This window comes from Bemisia tabaci, chromosome 7, assembly GCF_918797505.1.
Source record: "Bemisia tabaci chromosome 7, PGI_BMITA_v3".
Lineage (NCBI taxonomy): Eukaryota > Metazoa > Arthropoda > Insecta > Hemiptera > Aleyrodidae > Bemisia > Bemisia tabaci.
The window spans coordinates 29,277,842-29,290,513 of record NC_092799.1 but is presented as its reverse complement, the minus strand read 5'-3'; the positions used below and the strand labels follow the sequence as shown (position 1 = coordinate 29,290,513).

Sequence of the window (12,672 nt, the reverse complement as noted above, 5' to 3'; positions counted from 1 at the left end):
GGCGGGCGGATTTTGTTTTATGATTTGAAGGAGGGCGCGGACGACTTATATCACCCGAAAGGAGCCACGAGTAGTAACTGCCGTGCTAAGGAAGAAAGCCGTACGAACATTCGAGAGTTGCCAAATGTCCTTAAATGAAATATCTATTTTTGAGGAAAATTATGAATACTTTTCCTTGAAATTTTCAGGAATCCTAGATAAAAATACAAACAATATTCTCTGAAAAATCGGAAGAAAAATATTCATACGTTTACCAGGGAATCCATGTTCCATCGAAGAAAATTTGGCAACGCCTGAAGGTTCATACGGCGTTTTCCCTTAGCACGGCAGTAAAAGATGGGTTTTTATGTAACGCTTGTATACGCATTATCCAGCAATGTTCTCTTGATTTACCTCTGTCTTAACTCATGATTGGGAGGAGGATTTCGGGAGTTGACATGCGTTTATTGCTCTCTAACGGTCTCCCAGATCTTGTAATTAATTTTGCCAGTCTTTATTCATCTCTACAGAAAACACGTGGTCTCCAACCTGATCCTTTGTTTAACTTAGTGCCTGAAATGGCGAGACGTGACTAATCGATTATCGATATTTCTCCATTTGAAGATATGGTGAAGAATCGATTATAAAGGTGTTCGTTGCGAACAGCCTGTTTATCGATCCTTTTCCGAAGGTTTAAGTATGGCGGATCAATCGATACATCTCGGTTAGTTTTCTCCACACCTTCGGCCTCTCTTGCCCTCATTTTTGTTTCTGATCATCGCCTGTTCCTAAACTTTAATCTTCACCAGCTCTCGTTTCACTGCTTAATATTTTTCACGCGGTTCCTGTGAATCTCACCGACAATGAGAAAAACGATTCCCACGTGATAAGTTCTTTAAAACGAGGGGCTCCGGAGCCACTTGCCTCATGGTATTAGATTCTTGGCGACGTAAGAACCCTGGAAAACAAAACCATCAAATTTAGGATATGATGGTCATTTTCACCGAGGAGTTTTGCCAACTTGATGGATCCGCCAATGATAAGGGGTGAATAAGGGGATTTGGAGGAAGATTAAACAATGCTCGCGGTGGAATTTTTTCTGGAGACCTGGTCCCCTCTTGAATCGATACATTTTCATAGTTTTAAATGGAGAAAAATCAATTTCGCCAACTTGATACGCCAATGACGAGGGGTGAATGAGGGGATTTGTGGGAGATTTGACGATGCCCGCGGCCAGGGTGGCATGAAACGTGAGAAAGAAACGAACGATTGGAAATTTTAGTAAAATATTTCATGAAATCTCACGAGGCTATGAAAAATTTCATATTTTCAGGGGTAAGGGTATGCAATCCGCACTCTAACACACAAAAACAGGAGAAAGTCACTAGTTTTACATATTGCGAAACATGAGAAGGAACTGGTACTTTTCAATACACTGAAAAAAAAAAACACGTTGGATCTAGAGTCCAGACTCTTAAAAACATCGACAAGAAAAATTATTCTTGATTCAATCAGAATCTAGCTTAAATCAAGATCCAAGCCTCTTAATTTAAGCGGATTTCGTTTTGATTCAAGCAAAAATCTGATTGAATCAAGATTATATTTTTTTTTGTCAATGTTTTCAAGAGTCTGGACTCTTGATCCAATGTGTTTTTTTTCCAGTGTACCTTTCACAAATTTCTGAAATTTCATGAAGTATTTCACGTGAAATTTCAAGATCTCATTTTTCATGAGATTTTGCCACCCTGCCCGCGGCGGGATTTTCTCGTGGCTCGCTTGCGAGCGGCGCGTTTCTCAGCGGTATGGACGGTCACGTGACTCGACCAAATCTCATTAAATCCCGGCGCGGGTCCCCCTTTGCCTTTTCGCTTTTTCAGGATCTATCGGGCGACCGGGCCATTCATCGGATCCCGCCACTATACGATGGATCCCGGGCCCGCGCGATAAACCGTCCGCCATGCCGCTTTTTATCGGACACCCGCGATTTGCCCCGACCGCGATCATTTTTTACTCTTCTGCATAACGCACCGGGCACGCCGCCGCCTTGGATTCTCACCGGCTTTCGACCCCTCCGATCGTGACCTACATCCCGCGGTGAACGATCGCGACATCTAATCTCCTTTCTTACATATCATCTCCATGCTCCCTCCAAGGTCTCAATCAAGAACTAGATATTTTTGAGATCCCGCACTGTGCTCGAACGGACCAGCGGGCTGATTATTGAAATTGATACACAAAGCTATAGACAAAGAAAGCATAGGGAGTATGGGGCTACCCTATTGGTTGAAGTGGGTGGTTCTTATAGACTAAGGAAGACAATTTTGGACTAACTAAAGGGTCCGTCGTGGGTTGCCGTAAGTTAGTCTATTGCCTACCTCCTTTGTCCATTACAACCCCCCGCTTCCACCGATAGGATCCCTCCATATCCTTTTTGTCTTCTTTTTCTAAAGTTTTGTCTATCGATTTCAATAATCGGCCCGCAGTTTGAAGCAGGGATGCGGATTTTTTTAAATAATCGATTTCCGTGTTAGAATGGTTGTATCAAGACTTTTTTTTAAAGAGAAATATCCTTATCATGATGTTATTGCCTTTTTGAGATGTCGGCCGAATTATAACGCGCTGTTACTTTGGAGACTTAAACGCAAACATACGAAAGTAAACCAGCATTTTTGTCAGCAAAGTCTAAGACTCCTTCCTTAGAGAAATATCCTCGTCTGACATCACCGTCCCTTTGAGGTGTCGGCCCAATTGTAACGCGCTGTTACTTTGGAGACTTGAACGCAAACATAAGAAAGTAAACCAGCATTTTTGTCAGCAAAGTCTAAGACTTCTTCCTTAGAGAAATATCCTTGTCTGATATCACCGCCCTTTTGAGGTATCGGTCTAATTGTAACCCGCTGTTACTTTGGAGACTTAAACGCAAACACAAGAAAGTAAACCAACATTGGCGTAGTGTAAAAGCTTCCTCCGTAGAGAGATCCATCCTTATCACGACGTTTATATCTTTTTTTCCCTCCACCGCAACGCCTCGTCAGGTGCTACAAACACCCTCACAGCACGAAAAAACAATCCCCTTAATTTTAGCTCCAGACTGACTCCTCTTAAGATTGAGATGTCTCCTATTCTTCATTTGCTCTCTCGGCTCGTGCGGCGTGCAACAACGTGTGACTTTAACAACACCAGCGACTTTCTACCCGCCCTGATCCCCTTATAAATCCTCAACTTTTTACCGCAACACGGACTTCTCTAGCTCTTAATTAAATACCGTTTGCTTATTCAAATAGCTCGCGTACGACTTTGTAAATTATTACTTTTCTTTCACCCGCTTTACCTGACACGGAGAGTCCGCGCGCCTCGCAAACTATTCTCATAAATTCATGCGCAACATTCAAGCCTCCATCTTATTATTCTTCTCCCGTGCCATTATCCTTAGATTTTGGATTAGATTTTTCTGTCTGTGTCATTGCGTTGAAGGACCATTACTTCTCCTGGTGAAGGATTAGTTTTGATGTATGAGAGTAATATTGGAGATTTTGTAATTACTTTGAGATTTAGAGTAGAGCATCCGGTTTCCTTGCGAAATTTGATGAAATATACGGTGGTGTCACCGGTTTTTTTTTCAAAAGCTCAAAAGCTATCGAAGTTGAAATTATTTATTATCAAAGATTTCTAAGCTTCGAGAGAGTCTGCGTATGTGATCAATGACATTTTCTTGGTAGGTAAACATAGTGCTGATCTTATCAGCAGATATGCTATGACGGTGACGCAAAGACAACTTGCATGATGTTCAGAATTGCCCTTCAGAGGCCGCAATTTTTGAATGATATCTATGTTTTTTCAGAGGCCACAGAGATTTTTCATAAAGAAACAAACAATTCCCGAGGACAGATTGATTTTTAGGCTCATTTTGCGCATGGCGCGCGATTTAATTTAGCTCAAAATCTGGTTCAAATCCAGACCAAATCCTAGAAACTTCCGTCTGTTGTTGCTGTTGTTGTTGTTTTTGTCATTGTTGTTGTCGATTGTTTTTTTTTATCTATACTTTTCGATGATGATTGAACGAGTCCAAATCTATTCACATCAAAGAATCTAATGAGGAACGATTGATTTTTCTCTGCTCACGGGAGGAAGGAAAGGGTTTTGTTGACACTTGACCAGGAGTCAGGATTGCGGATGAACCGGAAAAAATAGGCGAGAAAGAGAGCGACACCGACGGAGAGGAATAGTGGGCATTAAAAAGGGAAGAAAACGAAAAACGAATTCAACATAAATAGAGAATATAGTACCGCATTCCCGGCAGACCCACAATAAATTAGAATGATCAATCTGCGGAGAACCCGGGTAGTTGTTGTGACTACGCTCCGGATTGGAGTGGGCGAGGGGTGAGTAGGCGGGGGTCGGAGGTCGGAGATGGCGCACAGTGGAACCAGCCAATGGTAGAGCTCGGACAAACTCAAAAATCATAATTATACCGTCACCTCTCGGCCGAAGCATCACAAGCGTCATGCGACGTCAAAAAAAATTCCGCCGCCATTTTATTTTTTTACAGAGGAATTGTTTGGAGAATCTGTTTCAAAATGTCACTGATTTTTATCGGCAGCATGAAGAAAATTTAGTGGAATTTTCGGACAGCTTCGTTGAACAATTTCTCTGTCAGAAAATGAAATTGCGGCGAAAATTTTTAATCGTCGCATGGCGCTTGTGATACTTTGGCCGAAAGGTGACGAAATCTTATAAGTTAAAATATCTAATTAAGTAAAAGTATAATAAGTATAATATAATATAGTAAGTATAAAAGTATAGTGGTACCCAATCCAAAACTTGTTTGGGCAACCTCTCCTCCGACATTCTTTGCACATGTCCATACCAGCATAACTGCCTGGACATGACGTCGTGCACGATATCTTTCTCAACCTTCATCACCTGGCGAATTCTCTCATTACGGACTGGGAAGAGGCGACGGGGACGTCCCGTAAAGGGTTGGCGGCAGGGCGTTGACGAAGAGATTTTGCGGTGTCAGTTGCCCGATAACCTCTGGGAAGACAGGCATATGTGGCGTTTGGGTGTCGTAGAACGCCAGAGTGCGTTGTAAAGCGACTTTATATATATATAAAAGTATAGTAATAAGTATCTAAATAGAAAGTTAGAATGATTTATTATATCTTTCAGCAAGTGGACAGCGTTTGCTTTAACGATAATTTGTTTTATTCAAACTGATTTAATAACAATAATTGCTTACTCTTCAGTAGTTCACTATCTTAATCTATGCAAACCGTAAACTTTTAAAAGTGGTTTCCTTGGTTTTCTCGGGAAAGGGTCTCCCCCGATAAGTATAGGAAAATGCCCCTCCATATTAAAATTTGCAGTTTTAGTCGGACGTTTCTGTCTGGCCTCTCCTGGTGGACCTTTCCACTGTGCGGCGCTCTCCGCGTACGGCATGCAGTATCCGCTTTCCCCCCCCCTTTTTTTATATATTCTTTATAAGTCATCCGCGCCAGTTTCGTACGCTCATGCAAAGTCGGCGAGACATCTTCATGCGAGGCGTCCGGACGAAACTGCAGCGTGACGGTGGTCAACGGTCAGCACGTAATAGGAGGCTCTGGAGACACGCCGGACATGTTCGCGCCGCCGCTCAAAACCGCGCATGTCCCGCGGAAATCCACGGCGGATGCGCGGTTCTCGCCGGGGACGGTCGGCCGAGCGGTGGCTACGATAAATAAGCGCTGTTGACCCGCGACCACGAGCCCCAACTCTAGGGGGAATAATTAAAATTACCCGCTCGGCTTATGTAATGCCGGTCGCCAATACTCCCATGGTAAGGAAGAACGTCGTATGAGCATTCGAGAGTTGCCAAATTTCTCTTGATGAAACATGTATTTTTGTCAATATTAATGCATATTTTTCTTTGAAATTTTCAGATAATTTAGATTAAATTGCGTACAAAATGATTTAAAAATTTTGGGAAATAATATTCGCAATTTTCCCAAAAATTCTGTTTTTATCGGAGGAAACTTGGCAACGTCTAAAGGCTCATGCGGCGTCCTTCTTCAGCACGGCAGAATACTCCCATGCTAAGGAAAAACGCCGTATGACCCCTCAGGCGTAGCCAAATTTCCTCTGGCAAGTCACAAATTTTCAGGAAAATTGAATATTTTTCTGCCAATTTCTCCGATAATTTTGTTTGTAATTTGATCTAAAGCGTCCAAAAAGTTCATGGAAAAATGTTCATAGTTTCCTCGAAAATAAACTTTTTATCGAAGAAAATTTGGCAACTCTTGAATGTTCATACGGCGTTCTTCCTTAGCACGGCAGAATACCATTCGGAACGCATACCAGCGCTTTGAGGTTAGACTGCGTTTAGTTCTAGGTACAGCAAGCATTAAGGAAGGGGGAAGTCATTAGGTCCCATACGTAATGGCCAAAATATGATAGGTTTAATACCTATCAAGGCTTGCAAAAAATATCCATTCGAATTCGTATTGAATGAGGGAATGAACAGCTAAAAAAAGGTATGAAACATTCTACAGTGTCTTTTTTTGTGTGGAATTATAAATACCACGTAAAATAGGGAAAAATTCGAAGCCAGCAAGTGGAAAAATAAGTGCATGTGAAATAGGGAACAATCCACAAGTAGGCAATAAGGTGTACCCAATAATGGTGTGAAGCAGGTTCACATCTTTAAAAGAAGTTCAATTTCTGGTTGAATAAGGGGTTTTCAATGATACAACTATTCGACCTCCCAGGCCACACTAGGAAGTATCTTTTCTCATTGAAGGCGTTCTTAATGCGTCGTTCTCTCTTCAGCGAGTAATAATTGCATGATGCGATCGCTTAATCTAAGCTACCACACCGTTGATCGGGTTTCTGAATGATGCAACTATTCGGCCTCTGAGGTCACGCTAGGAAGTATCATTTCTCAATGAAGGCGTTTCTTCCGTGTCGGCATTCTTCATCGAGTTTACTTATGTGAAGCAATTGCAAATTTAAAAAAAAAAAAAAAAACACTCTTTTAAAAATTCGTCTATTTACTGACGTGCTTTTTTGTGGATGATTACTTATTGATGATGAAACTGTAAGGATACGAATCTCGTTTGCGGTGTTTCAAAATTACCGCTCCCACATTCTTACATCAGGAGTACAAATCAATGGTATTCCTGGCATTTTCACAGAGTTTTCTTCACACCAGGAAACACATCAGGGAAGTTTTCGAGAAACGACTTGGGATATTTTTCCTTCCTAAAATTTAATATAGCTGGAAGTCTAGAGCGTTTCAAAAAAAAGGTACAAATTTTTGCAGTTTCCTCATCGATGTATGAGTTTCAGCCGTAAAAACACAAGTTTCACTCTAGCGTAACCAACCTGTCAACTACCGCACTGTAAACTCGCTGCAAGGATTTGTAATCTTTCTCATATCCTCGCACAAGAGACAGTTAGTTAGTTAGTTAGTTAGTATATTTTAAGACGTTCAGCGTCACAGGCTAACTGTCTGTACAAAATTATAATATACACGATCAAAAACTAAAATACGAGGAAGTCAATCCCTAAGAGTAAGTAAATGAATGAGTGCGAAGGAAAAAAGAGAAAAGGAGTGAGAAGAAGAAAAGGCGGAGGCCGTGGTGAAGGAGAAGAGTAGGATACGAAGGAGATAAAAACCACCTAACTCTTATGGAACCACTGTGCAGATGCGCGGTTTTTGATACGGCGCACAGTGGATTGAGTCAATTACAGAGGTCGGACATGAAATTTTCGACTATAACTGCAAATTTTGGTATTTATTTCGTCACATTTTACATGTCAAGGGGTGCTCCAAAGAGAAAATTTCGCGAGGCAACCAGTGAAACCAATTTTAGAACCTCAAAGTTTAGTATAAACGGAGTTATAAGCGTTTAAAGTTTCCAAATTTCGTCCAGCCTCTCCTATCGACTCGATCCACTGTGCGTCGGCAGAAAAGCCCTATGGGATGTTTTCGATGCGAGAGCTGCGCCCTAATTCCACATTTTGCACTTGAGCACGGCTTAGAGTTGCAGTCTCCCAGCTGGATACGCTGGCTTTGCCAATTAGCTGCCAGTTGCTCTTTTTTGTTGATTGTTGGTGGTGGCAAGTCTGCGGCGCGGCGCGGCGCGGCGTCCACGTCACTGCCATTGCACTTGTCACGGAAACGCTGGCTACTCGCAGTTTACGCCGATCCCGCTCCCACCGTTGCCGTCCTTCCAGAAAATCCCTAATTTTCCACTAAATCCAGGTTTTCTCATTTGAAAATTCCTCGACTTTCCCCGACTTCAAACCATATCGTTTAAAACAAGCCCCTGATTTTCTTAACTTCATTACCACAATAGAAAAGAAAATGAAATTAAATGAGAAGCAGAGGGCACGCCTCCAGATCACCTTGCGGTCCAAACCCCGAGGCGCTTCGCGCCCTAGGTGTTATGCACTACGCGTTACTCTTGTGATTTTATATTATAGGGTTCTCATGACAGAATAATTTAATAATGTAGTAGGGCAATTCTAATTCTTGCAGTGGCGTGGCGTGCTTTGCGATATATCGATTGATCAGCCATTTGAACCTATGGAAAAAGATCGAAAAACAGGGTGTTCGCAACGGACACCTTAGTAATCGATCCTTTATCACAGCTTCTAATAGGAAAATATAGATAATTTATCATTCACGCCTCGCCACTAAATTCTAGATTAAAAATTGTAAATGCTTTTGGTCAAAATTCTGAAACTTTGACTGAGAAAGATCCCGGACAGTCGCGAGGCGTGAATGATCGATTATCGACATTTCCCCCATTTGAAGCTATGGCGAAGATTCGATTATTAAGGTGTTCCCTGTACCCCATAGGTTACTCTGTTAATCGACCCTTTTCCATAGGATTAAATGACAGATAACTCGATTCATCACGAAGCACTGATCCCTGGTCATGCCAAACCTTCGTTACTCCTCGTATGCCAGAATACGCTTTCTTTCCTTGTCGGCACAAAAAATTCCGACTCGGCATGCCGCCCCTCCCCCCCCCACTTTCTTAATAGTTGAGGGTGAGGGGGGTCCAAGATTGCCACGAGCAGACAATAACAAGGTTTACAACTCTCTATAACAATTGAAATGCAGCACTCGCCCTTCAATGACTTTTCCGATTTTCCATGATCCCTGTAAAATTCGAGAGGTGGTTTACATAAAATGAAGCAATTCTTTTCAAAACGGCAACGCCGCGCCGCCCGGCCACCCCCTTTGTTTCCCACCCCCCTTCCGCCGCCCTCGAGCCGGCCCCTCACCCGCGGATCAGAGACAAGTTCCAGCTTATAAAATTTTAATTCTAATTACCGGGATTTTTACGTGGCGTGATCCATAGGTAGCGTCTCGATATTTCTCAGCGGTATCCTATGATAACGTGTATCGAAGTTCGAGTTATCGATTTGCGAGGCTGCTGGACGCGGCTTTTCCGCTGCCGCCACGCCAAAGACTGCACTAATGGATGATTGGACCTATTTTAATTGCATTTTTCACCTACAAACTTATCCCCTGCTTTTTCACTCTTTTGATGTTGAATACTTTTTCCTGGGTGTTAGCATTTCAAATTGACATGAGCAAAAGCGTAGTCGGCAATATTTCTTGGGGGAGGAGGATCAGAGGCGTAGGAAGGGAGGGGCAGGGGGGGGGCTCCCCCCCCCCCAGAATTGGAAATACATATAGTATCGTCTGGCCCTCCCTAGAAATTCTGGATGGTGCAAAAACACCTTTTTCAACGGTAAGTCTCTGTCGCCGTGGCCCGTGAGAGGATGCCTATAAATAGAAAAACCTGTTGAATGCAACAATTTCAAAGTATTTTAACCTTAAAATGCATAAAACTGGGTGATTTTTAGGCAGAAATTGAAGGAGGATTAGCGCCACAAGTGCCTCGAGCTGTGCTCAAATAGAATTAAAATATCAAAAATTTTCCAGGGGAGGCCCCCCGGGACCCCCTCCTGAGGTGGGGGGTATTCCATACCCCCAGTTCATATTCCCCAGTCCATTTCACTTTATAAGTTTTGCAATTGGTGAAAATTTAATCTTCATTCCCGTTTGTGACACTGCACTGCGAAGGCTTAAAATACGAGAACCAATCAGGAATGGATTCGCATTGTCTTTACTCTCAGTATAAAGGGACTCTAGATATGATTAGCGTTTCCGTTGTAGATTCGTGCGGTCTTGTGATTTTTAAAAAATTTAGTTAAACTGAAAAAAAAATCTCTGGTTTGATGTTTCTAATAACCAATCTTAATTATTGATGCTTGTGAGTATAGTCCTCTGGATGAGGTGCACGGCCGTCCACGCCCTTTTTGAGTGACATCGGTGCGATGATCGGATGAGCCGACCGTGGTGGGGCGGGGGGTGGAAGTTGAGGAGAGGATCGGTGAGGTGGAGGCATCATAAGCATTTGATGCCCGCTCGTGATAACTACACCGTAAGGAAAAAAGCCGTATGAGCCTTCAGGCGTCGTCTAATTTCCTCTGGTAAATCACTAATTTTCAGGAGAATTTTTGATTATTTGTCTGCCAATTTCTCAGATAAACTTGTTCGGATTTTGATCTAAAGTGTCTGAAAATTTCAAGGAAAAATATTCGTAATTTTCCTCATAAATACACATTTTATAAAAGGAAATTTGGCGACTCTCGAATGTTCATACGGCGTTCTTCCTTAGCACGGCAGAACTGAGCTCAGACCACTTTGAGGCTGGAGGGCTCCGGCCTGGCCCGTGGTTGCTACATCGCACCCGAGTCGTTGGATTCCCTTGAACTTCGTTCTGCCGCCGCGTGAAAACAGAGCCATCCCTTCGTCTTTTCAAAAATTGTCCGGAATTTCATATAAAGAGAAAACCACACCTTAGGTTGAACCTAAAATACAAATTTTTACGAAGCAGCCCGAAACGATGGTGACGAGAAAAACAAGGGGGAAAACGGGGAACCAGGCCGAAACACTACAGTCAAAACCGAGACGTTTCGACCCAAAAATGAGTCATTTTCAGTCGGAAAATAAAGTAAAAATTAAAACATATCGATTAAAAACCCCTTTTTATTATTATTTGTTATTTTTTTTGTAACATAGCTTTTTTTGTCCAAATTGAACTTTCCGACACAACTCCTCTTGCTGGGATGAAGAAAATGTATGCAAAAAAGTGTTTGTCCGATACCTTATCAAAGAACTGCTATTATCATTAACCAACATCCATCAACGAATGTCGGTTTAAACTAGCATATCCATAAAATGTTGCTATCTGGCATATTTTAAAGTAAGCAAAGTTCGAAAAAAGAAGAAAATATTTGAATAATTTGTTCCTCGGCTTAACCCGGAAAATTAATTAAATAAATCCACGAAAGGAATAAAATCTCTCAGTAGGGGAGGGTAGATCATGCATATACTTCGCGGTAGTAAAATTTAGAGGATCTTTATAGAGGTAAAGACCCTCAGCATCAAGAAATATCAGTAAAATACGCATAAACTCGCCGCCATATTACATTCACCGTTATTTTACAAGAATCTTGCTCCATTCTCTTTCCCCGGTTAACCGCAAACTCTCAGCGTTTTCCCCGTTTTATTTTCGTTAAATTTCAAAATGCACATATTTATTTTTTAGAACAAAGGAGGCTCGTTTAATTTTGAGTAGATCTCGAGTGCGGTAAGTGAGCCAGCGAGAATTGAGGGCTCCAGCGCGGTTTTATCAACGGGATCTCTGGCGCTGCCGGCGGGGGTCGACCCGACGTCCAACATCCCGCCATGCCCGCGGACTCCACAATAGAAATGAATCGTCCCGCTCTGTTTTATTCCTGACATCATTATTTTTCTCCTTTTTGTCATGCACTCTTCTTTAATCACTCTATCCGTCGTGTCGCGTCGCAGCCCGCTCCCGATTGCATCAAAAGTTATCGCAAGTGGGCACCGGCCTCGTCGCATGCTCATGCTGCGCACCTGCGCCCGCCGGTGTGGTCAGACATCATCCTCTACAAACTGACGTCACTTGAAGGCAGCGATTACTCGATAAATAACGATATATTAAGGTCAATCAGTTAGTAGCGGAATAGGTGACTTTTTGGATCCGATGTAGGTGTTCGAAAAATTCCTCTGCCCATTGGTAGATTCGGAGACTTGAACGCCCGAATAGAAAAGGAAGCGACCAATTTTTGCAACATGCCGCAATCACACGCTGAATGTGGAAGCCAACGGTCATCGCCCAACGGCTGAAATTGAGCAAATTTGAGTTATTTTCATCCAGATGTGTATCAAATCTACTCGAATAGTTCAGACAAATCCAACATTAGTCCGATGGTTCCTGAGAATCGTTGCTGAATTTTGCGCGTTACGCGCAAAATTCAGGCATCGGGCCGATGACTTCCACATTCAAGCCACATTCAGCTCCCACATTCAGCATGTGATTGCGGCAACAGGTTTATTCTCTATATCGAGCTTTATGCAGGAATAAAACTTCAAACCTCTGTCACCAAGTTTCAACTTGATGTGTCGGTTCCTTTCTGATGAACTCAGCCCAGTTAGTCCATCATTTCCCCCTTTAGTCTAACAAGCACTCGTTTCAACCAATAGGATCGCCCAATTTCTGCGTCGCGCCCCCTCTATCTATCAATTTCAATAACCAGCCCGGCGCAAAAACCGAGCACCTCTGAATACGGCTGATTGTTGAAATTGATAGACAAAGTTATAGA

General features: G+C 42.5%; 1 protein-coding gene across 1 annotated transcript in view; it reads left to right on the top strand.

Annotated features, from left to right (window-relative positions):
- The window catches only part of LOC109043111 (cadherin-related tumor suppressor fat), a 78,629-nt gene that overhangs the window by 40,087 nt on the left and 25,870 nt on the right, over nt 1–12,672 (top strand). The gene's annotated exons all lie outside the window — the stretch shown is intronic.